Source organism: Setaria viridis, chromosome 8 (assembly GCF_005286985.2).
Source record: "Setaria viridis chromosome 8, Setaria_viridis_v4.0, whole genome shotgun sequence".
NCBI classification, from domain to species: domain Eukaryota; kingdom Viridiplantae; phylum Streptophyta; class Magnoliopsida; order Poales; family Poaceae; genus Setaria; species Setaria viridis.
Genome location: NC_048270.2, coordinates 5,535,441 through 5,556,239, shown reverse-complemented (window position 1 = coordinate 5,556,239; position 20,799 = coordinate 5,535,441). Strand labels below are relative to the sequence as shown.

The 20,799-nt window shown below is 47.6% G+C and overlaps 1 pseudogene; it reads right to left on the bottom strand.

The window, feature by feature from the left end:
- Nucleotides 1-797: 797 nt before the first annotated feature.
- On the bottom strand, nt 798-14,065 carry LOC117834232 (uncharacterized; annotated as a pseudogene).
- Nucleotides 14,066-20,799: the final 6,734 nt, after the last annotated feature.

The following is a 20,799-nucleotide window of genomic DNA, read 5'->3' as shown; positions in this document are numbered from 1 at the left end:
GTGGATCCGTTTCTAATTAAGTGTAAGTAGCATAGCGTACAATTAGCTCGCACCGATATTGGTCAATTGCGATATCGTTGGTTTTTTTATGGTGACGCACGCTTTTTCGTCGGGTCCCTGGACTACACCCCCATTGCCTCCTCGCTCTGTTGCTGCTTCCTCACCGACCACCAACGCTGCATCCCCACCACCGCTAACCTGCTCTCCCGCTGTTGCGTTGTCGATTGTTTGCCGCGCGATTTCATCACCGGATAGATTCGTGGTCATCTGCTGCATTTGGCCTTCGCCGCCAAGCCAGGAAGAGTTGTGTGGTGGTGATGTAGCTGTAAACGATTGATATCTAGATGTTGATGTGAAATTTCGTTGTTGCTGGTTAATGGTATTCCTTTGTCCTCTATTTTGTTCTTGGGTGTATTACTTGGTCTGCGGCCGGCGACGCACATGGATGCCGTGGCGGACGGTGGCGCGAGCGGCCAGTGGATGGCGAGGGGGTCGCCGGCAGCCGGACGGCGAGGCCAGCGGGGCACGGGTGGACGGCGCTCATTTTGAGAAATTTTTGTTTTAGAATTAGACAACACATGCTAAGTGCTAGTAGGAAGAAACTATCCAGTGAACTGATTTTCTTTTGAATGGCCAAATCAACAATACAGCAAGTCAATTCACAAGAAGTGGATAAAATGCAGTTGTCTCACTTTATTCTTGTTCTCATATCTAGTACAATGTTGGCATCACGAACAAATTAAATGGTATGGTAAAATAATGTATTGAGATAAAAAAAAATTCTGTTGTGATTAGGATCATGGATTTTTTATGTACCTTTCAGTTGTCATTAGTGGATAACTTTCTAGATTTTGTATCAAAAATGACTGCATCACATAATTGGAAAAAAATTATCCATTGAAACAACTATTATGTCAAGCTGGGATTACAAAGTTTTTTTATATGAAAAGCCAGACCAACCTACCATTATTTTCTTCTTCGTAATGATGTCACCACGTTTCTCTAACAACATGTTTGTGTTCGTAGTGTCGACTTCAAATGTCCCTGCAACATAAATAAAATTTCAGCTTACCGGATGGACAGAGGATAGCTGCACCCCCCACAAAGAAATTTAGCTCGATGTAACTTTTGTTATGCAAGAACTGACGGAGACGTACCTAGACTGCAATTGTTGATGCCAATAGGTTGAACACCATCTATCTTCAGTACGTGATCCAACTCCCTCACATCATGAACCTAAAATACAATTTATGTTTAGTAATTCCTCAAAAGAAAAGGTTAACTCCTTTAGTACGGCCAAAGGAGTGGTAAATTACAACTTGTACGAGATGGTGAATTACACTTATGTATGTAAGCTAACATTTCAATAATAAAAATGCGTGTGTTCGAAAATTCAATTCAAGCTAGACTGTTTTGCAACAGTAGCATGGTAGACTTTACTATGACAGGAAAGAACCAGTAGATGAAATATAAGTATACACACACAAGCTTGTGGCTACTAACCTCAACAAGAGCTGTCATGCCAAGACTCCTGCAAACACGAAGCATGTACTTGATGTCAAGGTCCGGCAGCACGGCAGCAATCAGGAGAATCGCATCGGCACCTTTCGAACGCGCATAATAGATTTGCCAGATGTCAATGATAAAATCCTTACAGAGTAGAGGGAACTGCATTGGCACAACAACCATATCCACAAAGGCACATTAAGTCAAAGTCAAGAGAGACAGAAGAAAATATTTTAATTCTTGAGACAATGCAAGCATGTTTGCATCGACTTACATTCACACCAGAATAGTGTATGGTCTTCATATTCTTAAAGCTCCCCTAGAGGAACGTGTATGCATAAGATCAGAAAATGCTAGAGAGCTGTAACAAAGAAATTTCATCAGTTGAAGAACAAGAAGAAAATGCCTGACCAGGAAGTGCTTCTCGTCAGTCAGCACTAGTAGAGAACTGACTTTCGATCCACCCCCTTTTATCCCGGTTTAAAAGTGGCCCGGGACAAAAGGGGGTGCGCCGGGGTGCGGGAATTTGGAGGGGAGCATTAGTCCCGGTTGGTAATTGCAACCGGGACTAAAGGCCCCCCTTTAGTCCCGGTTGCAACGGCTAGCGGGGGGCCGTCGGTGGCGGGACCCTTTTATCCCGGTTGGATCCTCCAACCGGGACTAACTTTCCAACCGGGACAAAAGGTGTTTCCTTTTGTCTCGGTTGGAGTTTTTAACCGGGATTAAAACTCATCCCCCACTATACCCCGAGACAGAGACTTTCTTCTTCCTCCAGCCCGAGCAGTCCAGCACATTGATAGAGAGCTGAGCTTCACCTACTCTCCGGTGGTGCCCAAGCAAGGGAGGTGCTGCCCGAAGTTTTTTCCCTCATTTTCGTGGGAATTTGACTCATCCAACAAGTGCTGCGAAGGTTTGCTACTTCATCCTCGTGTTATGCTTTGATTTATGCTTTGGAGATGGAAAGATTATTTGCTCAATGTGATGATGAAGTAGAAAAATGGAGAGGTATTTTGAGCTAGAATGTGAGGGAGATTGATGTGTCATATATAGTATGCATTATTTCAGTGGTTTAAAAATGATGCTACCTTGTCTAGACGGTTTATCTTATCAAATTCAATATGGTTTTTTAAATCCATATACTTGTTAAACTTGCATACCGTGTTCATTTCTGCGACGATGTTCTCCACCGAGTAGCAACGTATGTCAAGAAGGAGGTTCGATTCTACGAGAAAGAGTGGATACGGACATCGTGACCGTGTCCCCTTTTCCGTAGCATCTAACCTCTTTCATGACGAAGTGCGGTGCCGCCTAGCTGAGGACATCCTCGCGAAATGAACACGGTCTTCAAGTTCAACAACTTCTGTAGTGGTAAGGAAAGAATTTTTGTACATAGATGACTTCTGCTACTTGTTGAACTTGCATACCGTGTTCATCTCGCCGAGGATGTTCTCCGCCGAGCAGCAACATATGTCAAGAAGGAGGTTCGATTCTACGAGAAAGAGTGGATACGGACATCGTGACCGTGTCCCCTTTTCCGTAGCATCTAACCTCTTTAATGACGAAGTGCGGTGCCGCCCAGTTGAGGACATCCTCGCGAGATGATCACGGTCTTCAAGTTGAACAACTTATGCAGTGTTTGGGACTTTAATTTAAATATGTGTATTTGGATCTTCATGTTGTTGTATTGTACCATGTTGTTTGGATCTTTAATCGATTTTCACGCGTAATCCATTGTCAAGTGTAATCCATTTTCGTACGTAATACGATGCAGATGGACCGGCATTGGATGTATAATGCAGACAGGCGGAGCAAGGTGTTTATTGATGGCTTGCATTATTTTCTCGAAGTGGCAAAAGTGAACAAGCCAGAGAATGGGTTCGTATGTTGTCCATGCTTCCAATGCAATAACAGGAAGGAGTATTCAAAGGATTCCTGGGGGACTATTCACAGCCACTTGTTTAAATACGGTTTCATGCCTAACTATTTGGTTTGGACCAAGCACGGTGAACTAGGGGTTGTAATGGAAGATGGCGAGGAGGAGGAGGAAGATGACACCATTCCGGACTGGGTTGCAGGCCAAGCTTTTGCAGGTACTACAATGGGCGAGGCTGATGAAGATGAGTTTGCAGAAAATGACCCTACTGATGACCTTGGTCAGGTGATACGAGATGCATACAGAGATTGCGAAACTGAGAAGGAAGCAGCAAAGTTGCAGCGCATGATAGATGATCACCAAAAATTGTTGTACCCAGGTTGCCAGCAGGGCCATAAAAAACTAGGTACGACACTAGAATTTGTGCAATGGAAGGCAAAAAATGGTGTGTCCGATAAGGCATTTCAGGGGATGTTGAGAATTGTCAAGAAGATTCTCCCCGAGAATAATGAATTACCGTCCACAACATATGAAGCTAAACAGATTATTTGCCCTCTCGGATTGGATGTTCAGAAGATACACGCATGCCCTAATGACTGTATCCTCTATCGTGGTGATGAATACGAGGAATTGGATGCTTGTCCCGTCTGCGAAGCCCTGCGGTATAAGATCAGGCGAGATGATCCTGGTGATGTCGAGGGGCAGTCTCCCAAGAAGAGAGTTCCCGCGAAGGTGATGTGGTATTTCCCTATAATACCACGCTTGAAGCGCTTGTTCAGGAACAAGGCGAATGCTAAGTTGATGCGATGGCACAAAGAAGACCGTAAGGAAGATGAGATGCTGAGACACCCCGCAGATGGGGCACAGTGGAGATCAATTGATAGAACATTCCCAGACTTTGAAAGTGAAGCAAGGAACATAAGGTTTGGTTTAAGCACTGATGGATTCAATCTATTCGGTGAGTTGAGTAGTGGTCATAGTACTTGGCCTGTGACCCTTTGTATGTTCAACCTTCCTCCTTGACTGTGCATGAAGCGAAAGTTCATTATGATGCCGGCGCTTATCCAAGGCCCAAAACAACCCGGCAACGACATTGACGTGTACCTAAGGCCGTTGGTTGATGACCTTTTACAGCTCTGGAAGGAAGAAGGTGTACGTGTGTGGGATGAGGATAGACAAGAGATCTTTAATTTACGAGCACTGTTGTTCGTAACCATCAACGATTGGCCTGCATTGAGTAACCTTTCAGGACAGACAAATAAGGGATATCGGGCATGCACCCACTGTTTAGATGACACAGATAGCATGTACTTGAAGCACTGTAAGAAGGTCGTCTATATGGGTCATCGTCGATTTCTCCCTGCTCACCACCAGCTGAGAAAGAGCGGGATGCATTTTAAAGGGACGCCAGACCATCGTAAAAAACCTGCACACCGTAATGGAAAGCGTGTGTTCGAGATGATGAAGGATGTACATGTAGTCTTTGGAAAGGGACTTGGTAGCCAACCTGTTCCGAACGATGATAACGGACATGCACCCATGTGGAAGAAAAAGTCAATATTTTGGGAGCTACCTTATTGGGAAATCCTAGAGGTTCGCAACGCAATAGACGTGATGCACCTGACGAAGAATCTTTGCGTGAACGTGCTAGGCTTCATGGGTGTTTATGGAACCTCAAAAGATACATTGGAAGCAAGACAGGACCTGAAAGCCATGGGGCAACGAGATGACCTACATCCGGAAAAGAGAGATAATGGACAGCACTACTTACGTCCTGCCAGTTACACTCTCAGCAAGGAGGAGAAGGATAGCATGTTTGAATGCTTGAATAGTATGAAGGTCCCGTCTGGGTACTCCTCGAATATAAAGGGAATAATAAATATGAAACAAAAGAAGTTTACAAATCTCAAGGCTCATGACTGCCACATGTTGATGACCCAGTTGCTTCCGGTTGCACTGAGGGGTGTTCTACCCGAAAATGTCCGGTTGCCGCTCGTAAAGCTATGCGCGTTTCTCAATGCGATTTCGCAGAAGGCAATCGATCCATCCAAGCTATCAAAGCTACAGAACGATGTGGTGCAATGTCTTGTCAGTTTTGAGTTGTTATTTCCACCATCCTTCTTCAATATTATGTCGCACTTACTGGTTCACCTAGTAAAAGAGATTGGTAATCTCGGACCTGTATACCTGCACAATATGTGGCCTTTCGAGAGGTTCATGGCAGTCCTAAAAAACTATGTTCGTAATCGTGCTCGTCCAGAAGGAAGCATCGCCAGGGGATATGGAACAGAGGAGGTGATCGAGTTTTGTGTTGATTTTATTGATTCAATTGACTCGATTGGGGTTCCAACTTCACGCCACGAGGGGAGGCTCCGAGGAATGGGCACCCTTGGAAGGAAATCAAGTTTGAGCAATGATACTAATTTGTTCGACAAGACACACTACACTGTTCTACAACAGTCATCCTTTGTGTCTCCGTATATCGAGCAGCACAGGCAGATGGTAGCTTCCAAAAACCCGACCAAATCCGATGCTTGGCTTACCCGTCATCACATGGAAACTTTTCCCTCCTGGTTGCGCCAACAACTTATGGGTAACTCTGAGATTCACCCACAGCTTGCCTGGTTAGCCAGGGGACCTGCTACCACAATCGTCAAATTCCAAGGCTATGAGATAAATGGTTACACATTTTACACGAGAGCCCAGGACCAGAAAAGCACGAACCAGAATAGTGGTGTCCGCATAGATGCCATGGACAGAAATAATAGTAAGGAGTCGTATTATGGTTTCATACAGGAGATATGGGAACTCGAATACGGACCGCTGTACATCCCTCTATTTCTTTGCAATTGGGTGAAGCTAACTGCCGTCACCAAAGATCAGTACGGAATGACAATAGTAGATCTGAGCAAGACTGGATACAGTGATGACCCATTCGTACTTGCCAATGATGTGCATCAGGTGTTCTATGTGAAGGACATGTGCAGCAAACCCAAGAGGAATCCAGAAGAGACATGGGAGCCAAAGTGCCACATAGTTCTTCCAGGTAAAAGAAAAATCGTGGGAGTCGAGGATAAAACAGACCAATCAGATGATTATGATTAGTTTGATGGCATGCCTCCATTCGACGTTGAAGTTGATCCAAGCATCCTGCTATCCAAAGAAGAGGCTCCGTACTTACGCCGCGATCATGATCAAGGAACTTTCGTGAAGAAGAAATTTTACAACGTTGTATTGTAATGCGTTAAATGTGCATGACCTTTGTGTATTAATTGATACAATTTGTAATTTACCCTATGTATGATTTCATGTGTTATTAAATTTGTTAGGTGAAGATTTTTTAGATATACATGAACATTGTTAACCACATACTAACATGGATTTTTCTGCGCATTCAAATAAGTTAATTGAATAATTTATTGATCACAGCAATGCAGTAAAATAAATATTTTACAGGCTACATGAGTTGGTATAGAAATAATGATTACTTCATACTTATTGTCAATTTACTCGTTAATTAAATATATTTTTGCATGTACAAAATCTGAGAAGGTTTTGTTTTTCATCCTGTATTGCAGTGAAAAGGTTAAATAAAATCCATTTCCAAAAAACAGGCGGGAGAAGAAAAATAGGAAAAAGGACCTTTTGTCCCGGGTGCTAACAGCAACCGGGACAAAAGGCCCCCCTTTTATCCCGGTTGCAAATGGCAACCGGGATAAAAGGGTACGTTTCGTCTCCCGCCCGAACGTACCCTTTTATCCCGGTTGCCATTTGCAACCGGGATAAAAGGCCCCCCCCTTTTATCCCGGTTGGTGACGGGACCCGGGATAAAAGGGTGCGCTCCCAGCCCCACCTGGCGGGGGCACCCTTTTGTCCCGGGTCCCGTTACCAACCGGGATAAAAGGGGGGGGGCCTTTTATCCCGGTTGGTGACGGGACCCGGGACAAAAGGCCCTTTTGTCCCGGGTGCCATTACGAACCGGGATAAAAGGGGGGGGGGTTAAAAGGACTGTACTCCCTTCTACCCCCCGCCAGTTCCACACTTAGCGAAATTTTCGCAAGTCCCGCGCTCTCCGCCCGTCGCCGCCCGTCCGCCTCCCTCGCCGGCCGCCGCCGTCGTCATCCCACATTGCGCCGTTGAAGTCCGGCATTGCGCCGTCGTCGTCGCCCGTCCGCCTCCCTCGCCCGTCGCCGCCCGTCCGCCTCCCTCTCCGCCCGTCGCCGCCCGTCCGCCTCCCTCGCCGGCTGCATCGCCCCTCGTCGCTGGCTCCATCCTCGTCGCCCCTCGTCGCCCCTCGTCGCCCCTCGCCGGCCGCCGTCGTCGTCTTCGCCTCGGCCGCCGTCGTCCCGCCGTCGTCGTCTTCGTCCTCGTCGCCACCCCGGCCGCCGCTGTCCCGCACGCCGCCCGGCCGCCGCCGTCCCGCCGTCACGCCGCCCCGGCCGCCGCCGTCAGGCCGCCCCGGCCGCCGCCGTCCCGCCGCCCCGGCCGCCGCCGTCCCGCCGCCCCGGCCGCCGCCGTCCCGCCGCCCCGGCCGCCGCCCCGCGCGCGAGAGGTCTGCCGCGCCGGCCGGTGCGCCGGGAGAGCTGGCCGTTTTCTTTTAATTTTTAATTTTGTTTTTTTTTAGATGGAATTGTAATTTTGTTAAGTTAGATTTTTAGATTTCTAATTTTGTTAAGTTAGATTTTTAGATTTCTAGTTAGTTTGTTAAGTTAGATTTGTAGTTAGGTTGTTAACTACCGTCCCGCCGTCGTGATCGCCGTCGTCCCGCCGAGTAGCTACCGTGAGAGTCGCCTTGTAGCCGTCGTGATCGCCGCCGAGTAGCCGACGTGATCGCCGCCGTCCTGCCGCCCATCACAACGTAGTAGCTTAGGCACCGCCCGTGGTTCCGGTGAACCGCCTCCGCCGCCCTGACCGCCGCCGTCCCGCCTCCGCCGCCCTGACCGCCGCCGTCCCGCCTTCGCCGCCCTTATCGCCGTCGTAGAAATTCGTAGAAATTCGTCAAAATTCGTAGAAATTCGTAGAAATTCATAGAAATTCATAGAAATTCATAGAAATTCATAGAAATTCGTAGAAATTCGTAGAAATTTGTATAAATTCATAGAAATTCATAGAAATTCATAGAAATTCATAGAAATTCATAGAAATTTGTATAAATTCATAGAAATTTGTATAAAGATTCCGGACTTTGTACGATTCATGTTATTTTATGATTTCATTATATACATGTATGATTCCGAACTGTGATTATATACAAATTTGTATTAAGACGATTTGTATGACTGTCATGTATGATTCCATGTATGTTTGCAGCAATAGTTGAAATGGCAGACGATGAGACCGCAAGGTATATCTTGGAGCAGATAATCGCTGGTGATGGTAGTGGCGACCACGTTCCACTATCATACATGGATGAAGAGGGCACCCAGGCGGACATGTTCCTCAACATGTCTGCCGATGTGAATGAAGAGCAACAGCCGCAGCAACAACTTGCCGTGGCGGAAGGTTCCGGCGAGGTATATACAACCATTCTTGTATTGTTTCACGCCACCGCTACTAGTACGTACTAATTAACGAATCTTAAACTGTTAGCCCTCCGGATCGACACAAGGGCGGAAGACCCGAGGTCGTACAAAGGTGATGGAAGGGAGGCTTGTCATCACCGAAGTTACAGATGAGGGCAGGCCGGTTGCTCCCGAGAAAGTCGCAAAGAAGTATGTTAGTCAAATCGGGGCAATCGTCCGGGACAACGTGCCTATCAGCATCAGAGAATGGAAGGGCAGAAGCGATAATCCGTACGCCCTTCCAGAGACAGAAAAGAATATGCTGTGGGAAGACGTGAAGAGGCATTTCACATTCCCCGAAGATTATAGCGAGAAGGATGTCAAAGCGTGGACACTTAAGAAGATGGCTACTCAATTCCAGACATTCAAGAAGATGCTGGACACCCACTACATCAAGAAGGGCAAAACTCCAGACTTCAATGCGTGGCCCAAGTTGAGGGACCACTGGGATGCATTTGTTGAATACAAGAGGAGTGAAGAAGGTGTGAAAAAGATCACGACCAACGTTGCAAATGCTAGTCAGAAGGGCTACCACCATCATTTGGGGCGAGGTGGGTATGGCTCAGCAATTCCCAAGTGGAGAAAGATGGAACAAGATCTGATCGAACGGGGAATCATACCTGCAACTATTGAATGGCCCGAACGATCAAAGAACTGGTACTACGCTCATGGAGGCTCCCTAAGCCAAGAGGATGGGACGCTGATTTTCAATGACAGAATACGTGAGAAGGCCGAACATCTCATGAAGAACATTGAAGATTCCAAGGCTGGGAGGTTGAGGGTGGACCGAGAAAATGATGAGCTCACATTGGCCCTCGGTAATCCAGAGCACCCAGGACGTTGCCGGGGGTTCGGGGTGGTTCCGTGGAAGTTCGCTTTCCGAGGCGACAGCGCCTCTTACAGAAGCCGGAAGCGAAGAAAGGAACAGATGGAGGAGAACTGGCGGCAGATGCTAGAACAACGAATGATGGATGAAATCAATCGGCGGGTGGCCGACGCAGTTGCAGAGTTGGCGCAATCTGGAGCACTGCCGAATCCTCACACCGCCAGCCCTTCTCAACGCCTCGGGAGCAGTTGTGCTTCTACAGGGGTCCCCGATGCGCAGACGCCCAGGTTACCCGTGGAGGAGCAATGGTTCCCCGTGGATGCCATCACGCAACGGACCTCATGTGAGCTGCATGCACCGGTCGGCAACCTCACTATTAAGGTATACTTATACATAATATTTATGCAATCTTGTCAATTGATCCAGGCCTCGAGATCGGAGTTCAACTTGTTTACTTCTGCTATATGTACAGGTAGCGTACGGGAGTGCGTTACCAACGCTGGCAGGGCAGAGCAGTCATGGCATGGACATTCCAACAGGCTACGCCAGCGTCTGTGTCGAGCAAATAGTAGATGCCCAGTATGAAGGTCTAGAGCTCGACTTCCCGGGAGGCGACGGGGAAAAGACATTGGCAGATGCGCTTCATGGGATCATTCTATGGAAGAAACGCTACATCATTATTTCCTGCACGGAGCCATCTCCTCAGACCTCAAGACCGCTCCCCGTAGATCCCGAGCAGCGACCTTCTCCTCATACCTCGAGACCGGCATCTCCTGCTCCAGGACCGTCGCTTCCATCTATATCAAGGTCTCCATCTCCACCACATCCTGGTGCTAGGAGCGACGACGACAATAACAACACCCCTCCCCGATCACCGTCGCCGGCACCAAGAGCGGCCCCCTCGAAGGAACCTGCAGCACCACTCAAGAAGTCACGAGCACCGCCTCCCAAGCAAAGACAGCCTCGAAAGAAGAAAACAAAGGTCGACCCTGAAGTGGCTCGCAAGGAACGCTTTGAGGCAATGTCTCATGCGGAACAGTGGGCAGAAATCCAACGAGAGGCCAGTGAGTGGTTCAAGAAACAAGCCGAATTAAAAAAGGCAAGGGAGATGGAGCCACCGCCAGTAAGTCGGCGGGATTTAAACTTTTTTATCAGGATGGAGGAAGGAGCCAAGAAAAGGATACCACTCTTGTCAAACTATGAACGGGCTCTAGTAAAGGCTGATGAAAAGGATAAAAGAAAAGGAAAAAAATCATCCTCCAGCGGTTCAGTCCCCGACCTCAGCCATTTATCAAAGAAAGATGCTGAACGGGTAAAAGCAATGCCCTTGGATCAACAAGAAAATATATTGAAGTTCATGGAAGAAACAGGTCTGGGACTTGATGAATGCATAGGGCAAGTCGAGACGCCAACTGCACCGCCCCCTGAGCCGAGATGGCCTTATGAGCTAGGCAAGCCTCTAGTGAAGCCGGCAATGGTACGGAAGCTGTCAACAAAGATGTACGAATTCCATCAATGGTACATGACGGCATCCGCCAAATCTAGGGAGATGATCGGCATGAAGGTAAAACCGATAGATTTTCACGGTGAAGGGGAGAAAGTGCTGTGGCTAGACTTCAAGGATATATACGAAGTGTACCATCATGATGCCCTGGACGTCTCTCTGATCAGCGCTTGGATTCTGTAAGTGTCCGTTTATTATCTCTACATGTAAATTTTGGCGTGCGTCACCGTACTAACTTCATCTTCCATTTCATGTAGGATGCTAATTCAGACATGCCGCCGAGAGGCGTACCTACATGTAGGCTTCATGGATCCATCTGTAGTTAACCAACAACAGATACAATTAGCGCCGGAAAAAACCTTTGCCGAAATATACAATTTCCTACACAAACAAACATTCAAGGATTTCATACTACTTCCATACAACTTCAAGTAAGTGTGTGTATACCGTCTACTTTCGATGTCTTTTTCCTTATCTCTACATGTTAGTTAGCTCTAATATGCATGAACATTTTACGCACGCAGCTTCCACTGGATCCTTATTATAATTGAGCCTGAAAGAAGCCACATCACTGTCTTTGATTCATTACGGAAAGATCCGGTGGACTACCAAGAATTGCAAGACATGCTAGGCTTGTAATAATTCTGGACCTTTATCTCTATGCAAAAATTTATTTCCTAAATTTTATCCCTGTTACACTATGTCATTCATTATTCTAATCCGCAGCGTATGGAAACAATTCATAAGGACACACAAAGGTCCATTCAAAGAAGATCTTACATGGAACACAGACTTCCCGGTACGTATGAAGTCTGCACATTTATTACATTGTATAACACGAATATTTCATAACTTATTTTTTTTCCGCACTGAAGTGCTTAAGACAGGAACCCGGGAATAACCTATGTGGCTACTACATCTGTGAGCACATGCACAGTTTTTTGGGACCCAAGGGACCGAAGATGACGCCGCACAACTTTAAAGTACGTAAAATAAATATATTACTAGTTAATTATTTTCTAGCTCCTTATATGTATTTGTTCATGTAACATTCACAAATTTCCAAATTATAGATGTTAAATATTCAACAAGGACTCTTGAAGGAAGAAAGAGTAGCGGCAATATGTGAAGGTCTCATTGGATTCATAATGGACGAGGTGGTAAATCCAAGAGGAGAATTTTATTACGATGGACGACAATTAGACACTCCTCTCAGCAACACCACGACGGGAAGATCGTAGGAAGATACTTTGATTTATTTGTATATATGATCGATTTGTACTAATTAAGCTAGTTGAATTGTGTATATGAATTGTGTATAAGGATTGTGTATATATATAGTAGTTGTATAATTACAAATCCCATTCGTTTAAATACTAGTTGATTTAATTCATTCTAAAAAAATCTCAACTACAAGGTTAACAAATTAAAAGGGCCGCGGTACTACTATACGTATACGTGATGCATGCATGAAAAATTCAGGCGTCACCAGTGCCATGCAAGCGCAATTTAGTCCCGGTTGGAATTGAGCCGGGACTAAAGGGGACCCCTTTAGTCCCGGTTGGATTTCCCAACCGGGACTAAAGGGCCTGTCCCGCGCCTGGCGTGGCAGGCCCTTTAGTCCCGGTTGGTGACACCAACCGGGACTAAAGGGGGTCCTTTACTCCCGGTTAAAATACCCGGGACTAAAGACCCCCCCCTTTTGTCCCGGTTGGTTTATCCCGGATGGATATCCGAGAGATATGACCCTTACCAACCGGGACTAATGCTCAGTTTTCTACCAGTGCAGGATGCTCAAGCAGGCCGCGCCGTTCTTCTCGTAGGCTTGCGTGATCTCGACCTGTCAAGAATTTTAAAGATTCGCATTGGTCACTCACACACACAGTCAATCTTCGATTCAGAGATGGCAAGCAAGTTGCAGGGATGCAATGTTTCGCCCAGCAGTTATATCCAATTCCAAGAAAGAAGTCTCAACCTCTTAGTACAACTAACCGGGTTGAAGTGGTTCCTGAGGAGTCCCCTGGTGGGCGACGCCTTCTTGACCTCGACGACGAGCGTGAGGAGCCCTCCGTTGCGGCGGCCGAGGCAAAATCCCTGGGAAGCGGCGCACGCTGCGCGGACTCGGCCACCCTGTGGAGCGGCGCCCGGGCCTTCCGCTGCGAGACCTCGACCTCCTTGTCCCAGACGACCTGCTCGAGGACGTCCCACGGGATGGCCATGTCGTCTGGGGACCTCACCCCTACTGGCCGCAGGTCGAGTCCCAGCCGCACCGCTCGGGATATCACCCCTGCCGGCCTGGGGAGCTCGCCCTCGCCGGCCCCAAGCACCGACCGCAGTGCCAGGGGACTCCCTCCCTCCAATCCCTCCTCCAATCGCCGTCCGCTGCTGCCCGCCCCTGCCTCGCCTCCCGCCGGCGCCCCGCCTCCAGCTTCGCCGAGGTGAGGAGGGGAGAGGACCTCCCTTCACACTCTCCAGCGGATGCAGGGAGGAGGGCGTGGCCCTCCCTTCATTTTCCAAGTCCCGGCCGCCGCTCATCCGTAGACCGACGAGCGCGTGCACCTAGGCGCAGGCGGGACACGCTCCTCCACGCCCCATGCCGCTCGGGCGGAGCACTGCGGCGATGGGGTGCACGCTGGAGATGCGGGGAGCAGGGCTCGGTGTGGGAGATTCGGGGAGCCGGCCGCAGGCCACCGCCAACGCCGGTCGCTTCCCTTCGTCTCCAGCCTGACGACGCGGACGTCCTCTCCACCTCGTGGCCTGTAGTGCGGGTTGATTTCCAAATTTATGAGCGGCATAAATGCAAATATGTCCGACGGATGAAAAAGTTTGACAGCCACATTACTTGCTTTAATTTAATATATAATAGGTATAGATTGAAAACCAGTTTGACACCCAGCCCTTACAAGGGTAGGTATCTCTAAAAGAAAGAAAATTACAAGAGACGCCATGGAAAGAAAAAATGATGCCGACGGAGGTACTAATTGACGTCTTGGCCTCTGGTAGAGAAAAAACACGCAGGTATCGGCTGAATTTTCGCTATTGCGCGTGCGAGCTAGGGGCAAATCTAGCTCTATTTTCACCAGTCTTGGACGTGCCAATAAATCGGACATCGCTTTGTCACTCTCGGACCTGGTTATTTTCTAGTTTCTTTCCAAAAAACTGATTTTTGGGATTTTATTTTAGGCATTCTTGGAACTTACTATGGCAAAAATTGAATTTTCCATTTTTTAGTAAAATGTTAGATGAACGACTCGAGCAGGTAGGTCATGGTAAAAATTTATATTTCCATTTTTAAGTAAAATGTTAGATGAATAACGCTAGAACGCGCGGATCTGCAACGGATCAACTCGCGCGGCGCAGGCTTAGCCGGTTTTCTCGGGTTCATCGAGAACCTACGAACGCCTGCCCAGGAAGGATCCCGTCAAAGCTGGTACATCTAAGGTTGCTCTAAGATCAGCAAGCCATTCAGAATGGCTCCATATGATGTAGAGACGCAAGGAGAGTAGCAAAAAGTAGGATTGGAAATAAAGTAAAGGTACTGGTATTTGATCGATTGGACAAACTCAATTGGCCGTAACCCTTCATATTTATAGGATGGGGAGGTCTTGCGCTGATCGAAGATTGTTTACAAATCAAATCTCACATGAATCTCCAATCTTACTCGGATTAGACTAAAACCTGTTTAGCCGCTTTGGAAAATCGGCTTAGCACATATCAGAAACCAACTTAGCCGGTTTTGCTCAGTAAGTTAGCTTAGTGCCAATTTTGATCGTCAGTCGACGCGTCCATCCAGCTGCATCTCTCGGTTTGTTACGTGTACAGTGCCGTTAGCTTAACACGGCAAGAGAGAAGAGACTATACTAGCCGTACGTTGCATGTCATCCTAAGCAGATGGTGACACTAAAAAAAATGCAATCTACGTGTGGGGAGGTAGAGGTCAGCGCTTCGTTTCAGCTCAATCAGTTCGTAATTATCAATTGACAAGGTTCAATCCTTTTTTTCTTTCGAAACGAACCAAACAGAAGAGTTGCCGATTATATTAAAAAAAGATGAAACTCAGGCTGAGCACAACAACCAATGGAAAAAACAACAACATCAATCCGTGAATTGGAACGTCAACACGTGAAAAACTCCAATGCATTCTATCAGCATGTGCTAAGTAGGCATCGTCATCATGATCCATACGCAATACCTAAATGGCCGAACCAAGACTGCCGGCCGGGGGCACAAAATTAACGCCCAGTTTAGATTAACAATCTAGTCTAAATATTCTTGCAGCATGGCCCCCTGCACCCACTGGAAGCAAGACGATGTTCCGCAGTAGAACTAACATTGTTATTCCAAAGCTAGAAACATTTTTGTTTGCTTAAGAGTTAATCTTGCTTCTGCGTCAGAAAGGCGTCAGCAGACAAATTTCAAAGAGCAAGCGTGCTTTTTTTTACTTCTTCTTTTGCGATAAATTAAGTGTGTGTACTTGGATTTTTTTTGAAAGAAACACACACTCCAACATGGAGATGGACAAATCACAAATGGTGTCAGCTGGTCCGGCAGGCATGCATGCGCATTACTCGGATGTGCGGGTGTGTGACGGTCCAAGAGCAGCACAGACCGGCAGATTGACATTGACACCTTCGATCGGCAGATAGTAATGCAGGGATTGAGCACCCAGTCATCATATTCGTCTTGATCTGCAACTATTCAACTGTGCAAGAACTCTCTCTCTCTCTCTCTAGGCTAATTAAGTTACATGATTAAACTAGGTTTTACTTTATTTGATATCCAACCAAATTAGTCTTTACAGTATACTTACTCCGTATAAACGGCAAGGGCTTTTCTGAACATATATGCAAGGCAACGGAGAACAGGAGGAAACGAAACGGCGATGCCGTAGAGACAAGGGAGGGAGAGGGTCTGCAAAAAGTTGCTACCGGTCTCCTTTTCATTGGAAGGACATGCTATACCGCTTTGTCGTGCTGCAGTCCCTCCCTCCCTCCCTCCCTCTCTCTCTCTGAACAACCCAAGCTGTCATGACACAGCAACCAATCCCTCCCCTCCTTTATCAAAAAAAAAACCCTCCCCTCTAGCCCTCTGAGAAATTGATATTGCGTTTTACGTTCTTTGAACTCAAAGGGAAAAATCAGATTGCTAAATGAAATCTAAATTCCAAAAAAAAACTTGAGACTCATGCGTACTCAGGCATGAAGTGCGAGCCATGCCAAGGTTGATTTGATTTTGAACAGCACACTGAGCATGTACAGGTACAAAGATTCTGCTATACCCCCCAAACCCCCCCCCCCCCCCCCCCCGCCACACACCCCAAAATGAGAATTTCCATAGAGACATGCTGGATGAACTACTATGCCTAATTTTTTTGTTTTTCAAGTTCTTCTTCTCAAGCACTCACGCGACGAGGCGAGGAACCTGCACTAGTAGAGAATTGGCCTTTAGTCCCGGTTGGTAGGGTGCAAATCTCTCAAAAATCCATCTGGGATAAACCAATCGGGACAAAAGGGGGGTCGTTTTGTCCCGGGTCACTGAACCGGGACAAAAGACCCGCTTTCATCCCGGTTGGTAAAACGAACCGGGATAAAATGGGTCACCACGCCAGGCGCCGCAAAAAAAAAAAGAAATCCCGTGTTCCCAGGAGGCCCCTACTGTGCCAGCACTGTAGCACACTGTAGCGTTTCATTTGTATTTGTGAATTATTGTCCAAATATTGACTAATTAGGCTCAAAAGATTCGTCTCGCAAAGTACAACAAAACTGTGCAATTAGTTTTTAATTTCGTCTACATTTAGTACTCCATGCATGTACCGCAAGTTTGATGTGATGGAGAATCTTCTTTTTGCATAGTGGCAAAGTTGGGAGTTGGGGGTGAACTAAACAAGGGCCTAGATTTTACTCACAGCTCGTTCAGCTCTGGCATAACCAGCTGCACGTGGGGCAGGAGCTGTCAGGCATGAAGTGCGAGCCATGCCAAGGTTGATTTGATTTTGAACAGCACACTGACCATGTACAGGTACAGAGATTCCGTTGGGCTCTGCTATACCCCCCCACCCCCACCCCCAGCCCCCCCCACACACACCCAAAATGAGAATTTCCATAGAGACATGGTGGATGAACTACTATGCCTAATTTTTTTGTTTTTCAAGTTCTTCTTTTCAAGCACTCACGCGACGAGGTGAGGAACCTGCACTAGTAGAGAATTGGCCTTTAGTCCCGGTTGGTAGGGTGCAAATCTTCCAAAAATCCATCCGGGATAAACCAATCATGACAAAACGGGCTCAACCGGGATAAAAGACCCCCTTTCATCCCGGGTGGTAATACCAACCGGGATAAAACGGGTCACCACGCCAGGCGCCGCAAAAAAGAAAAGAAATCCCGTGTTCCCAGTAGGCCCCTACTACGCCAGCACTGTAGCACACTGTAGCGTTTCGTTTGTATTTGTGAATTATTGTCCAAACATTGACTAATTAGGCTCAAAAGATTCGTCTCGCAAAGTACAACAAAACTGTGCAATTAGTTTTTAATTTCGTCTACATTTAGTACTCCATGCATGTACCGCAAGTTTGATGTGATGGAGAATCTTCTTTTGGCATAGTGGCAAAGTTGGGAGTTGGGGGTGAACTAAACAAGGGCCTAGATTTTACTCACAGCTCGTTCAGCTCTGGCATAACCAGCTGCACGCGGGGCAGGAGCCGAGGAGCGGGGCAGGTGCTGTTAGGCATGAAGTGCGAGCCATGCCAAGGTTGATTTGATTTTGAACAGCACACTGAGCATGTACAGGTACAGAGATTCCGTTGGGCTCTGCTATACCCCCCACCCCCACCCCCCACACACACCCAAAATGAGAATTTCCATAGAGACATGGTGGATGAACTACTATGCCTAATTTTTTTGTTTTTCAAGTTCTTCTTTTCAAGCACTCACGCGATGAGGCGAGGAACCTGCACTACTAGAGAATTGGCCTATAGTCCCGGTTGGTAGGGTGCAAATCTCCCAAAAATCCATCCAGGATAAACCAATCGGGAAAAAAGGGGGGTCCTTTTGTCCCGGGTCACTGAACCGGGACAAAAGACCCCCTTTCATCCCGGGTGGTAATACCAACCGGGATAAAACGGGTCACCACGCCAGGCGCCGCAAAAAAGAAAAGAAATCCCGTGTTCCCAGTAGGCCCCTACTGTGCCAGCACTGTAGCACACTGTAGCGTTTCGTTTGTATTTGTGAATTATTGTCCAAACATTGACTAATTAGGCTCAAAAGAATCGTCTCGCAAAGTACAACAAAACTGTGCAATTAGTTTTTAATTTCGTCTACATTTAGTACTCCATGCATGTACCGCAAGTTTGATGTGATGGGGAATCTTCTTTTTGCATAGTGGCAAAGGTGGGAGTTGGGGGTGAACTAAACAACGGCCTAGATTTTACTCACAGCTCGTTCAGCTCTGGCATAACCAGCTGCACGCGGGGTAGGAGCCGAGGAGCGGGGCAAGAGCTGTCAGGCATGAAGTGCGAGCCATGCCAAAGTTGATTTGATTTTGAACAGCACACTGACCATGTACAGGTACAGAGATTCCGTTGGGCTCTGCTATACCCCCCACCCACCCACACACACCCAAAATGAGAATTTCCATAGAGACATGCTGGATGAACTACTATGCCTAATTTTTTTTGTTTTTCAAGTTCTTCTTCTCAAGCACTCACGCGACGAGGCGAGGAACCTGCACTAGTAGAGAATTGGCCTTTAGTCCCGGTTGGTAGGGTGCAAATCTCTCAAAAATCCATCTGGGATAAACCAATCGGGACAAAAGGGGGGTCGTTTTGTCCCGGGTCACTGAACCGGGACAAAAGACCCGCTTTCATCCCGGTTGGTAAAACGAACCGGGATAAAATGGGTCACCACGCCAGGCGCCGCAAAAAAAAAAAGAAATCCCGTGTTCCCAGGAGGCCCCTACTGTGCCAGCACTGTAGCACACTGTAGCGTTTTGTTTGTATTTGTGAATTATTGTCCAAATATTGACTAATTAGGCTCAAAAGATTCGTCTCGCAAAGTACAACAAAACTGTGCAATTAGTTTTTAATTTCGTCTACATTTAGTACTCCATGCATGTACCGCAAGTTTGATGTGATGGGGAATCTTCTTTTTGCATAGTGGCAAAGTTGGGAGTTGGGGGTGAACTAAACAAGGGCCTAGATTTTACTCACAGCTCATTCAGCTCTGGCATAACCAGCTGCACGCGGGGCAGGAGCCGAGGAGCGGGCAGGAGCTATCAGGCATGAAGTGCGAGCCATGCCAAGGTTGATTTGATTTTGAACAGCACACTGAGCATGTACAGGTACAGAGATTCCGTTGGGCCCTGCTATACCCCCCTACCCCCCAACCCCCCCCCCCCCACACACACCCAAAATGAGAATTTCCATAGAGACATGCTGGATGAACTGCTATGCCTAATTTTTTTGTTTTTCAAGTTCTTCTTTTCAAGCACTCACGCGACGAGGCGAGGAACCTGCACTACTAGAGAATTGGCCTTTAGTCCCGGTTGGTAGGGTGCAAATCTTACAAAAATCCATCCGGGATAAACCAATCGGGACAAAGGGTCCTTTTGTCCCGGGTCACTCAACCGGGACAAAAACGGGTCACCACGCCAGGTGCCGCAAAAAAAAGAAAGAAATCCCATGTTCTCAGGAGGCGATTTTTCACGCGAAATATGCGCGTGCGCGGTTCGTGGGATTCGAACCCACAACCTCTAGCCTCGCGCGTAGCTTCCTTGCCATCCCACCTACACACCACATCTAACTGTGTAGGGGGTGTTATCCTTTTGTATTAACTTGTGGGGGACCCTTTTATCCTGATTGGAAACACCTACCGGGATAAAAGATCCTCTTTTATCTCGGTTGGTATTACAAACCGGGATAAAAGGATTCGAGGGATTTAATCCCCTTCCGGTCACCTCGTTGGGGACCCTTTTATCCCGGTTTGAAACACCAACCGGGATAAATGACCCCCTTTTATCCCGTTTGGTATTACAAACCGGGATAAAGGGGGGTCTTTTATCCCGGTTGGTGTTTCAAACCGGGATAAAAGGCCTCTCAAGGTCTTTTTTCCCACTAGTCTTTGCAACTGGGATAAAAGGTCCCGGTTGGTGAGCTCCCCACCAGTGACCGAGCTTTAGTCCCGGTTGGTGAACCTTTTGTCCCGAGCCAATTTTAAACCGGAACAAAAGAGGGCGCATCGAAAGCTAATTCTCTACTAATGCTGCACGGCATGCTGCCTGTACGCACGGCTGCAAGGATTGGTCTCGGAAGAGGTAGTGCACGGAGCGGCAACTCGGCTCCGGAGGCAAACGATTGCCGCTGGATCGGCTTTTCCATGTGGCGCATGGTTCGGCAGCAGCGGCCGGGGTCCGATCCGGGGACACACAGCTAGCGCGCCGGTGCGAGCGGCACGGCGATCGAGGTAGAGGTTGGGCTGCACGACGACCAGAGAGTACGGGCGGCTGCTCGCGCGCGTGCGGCTAGAGGTCAGAGTAG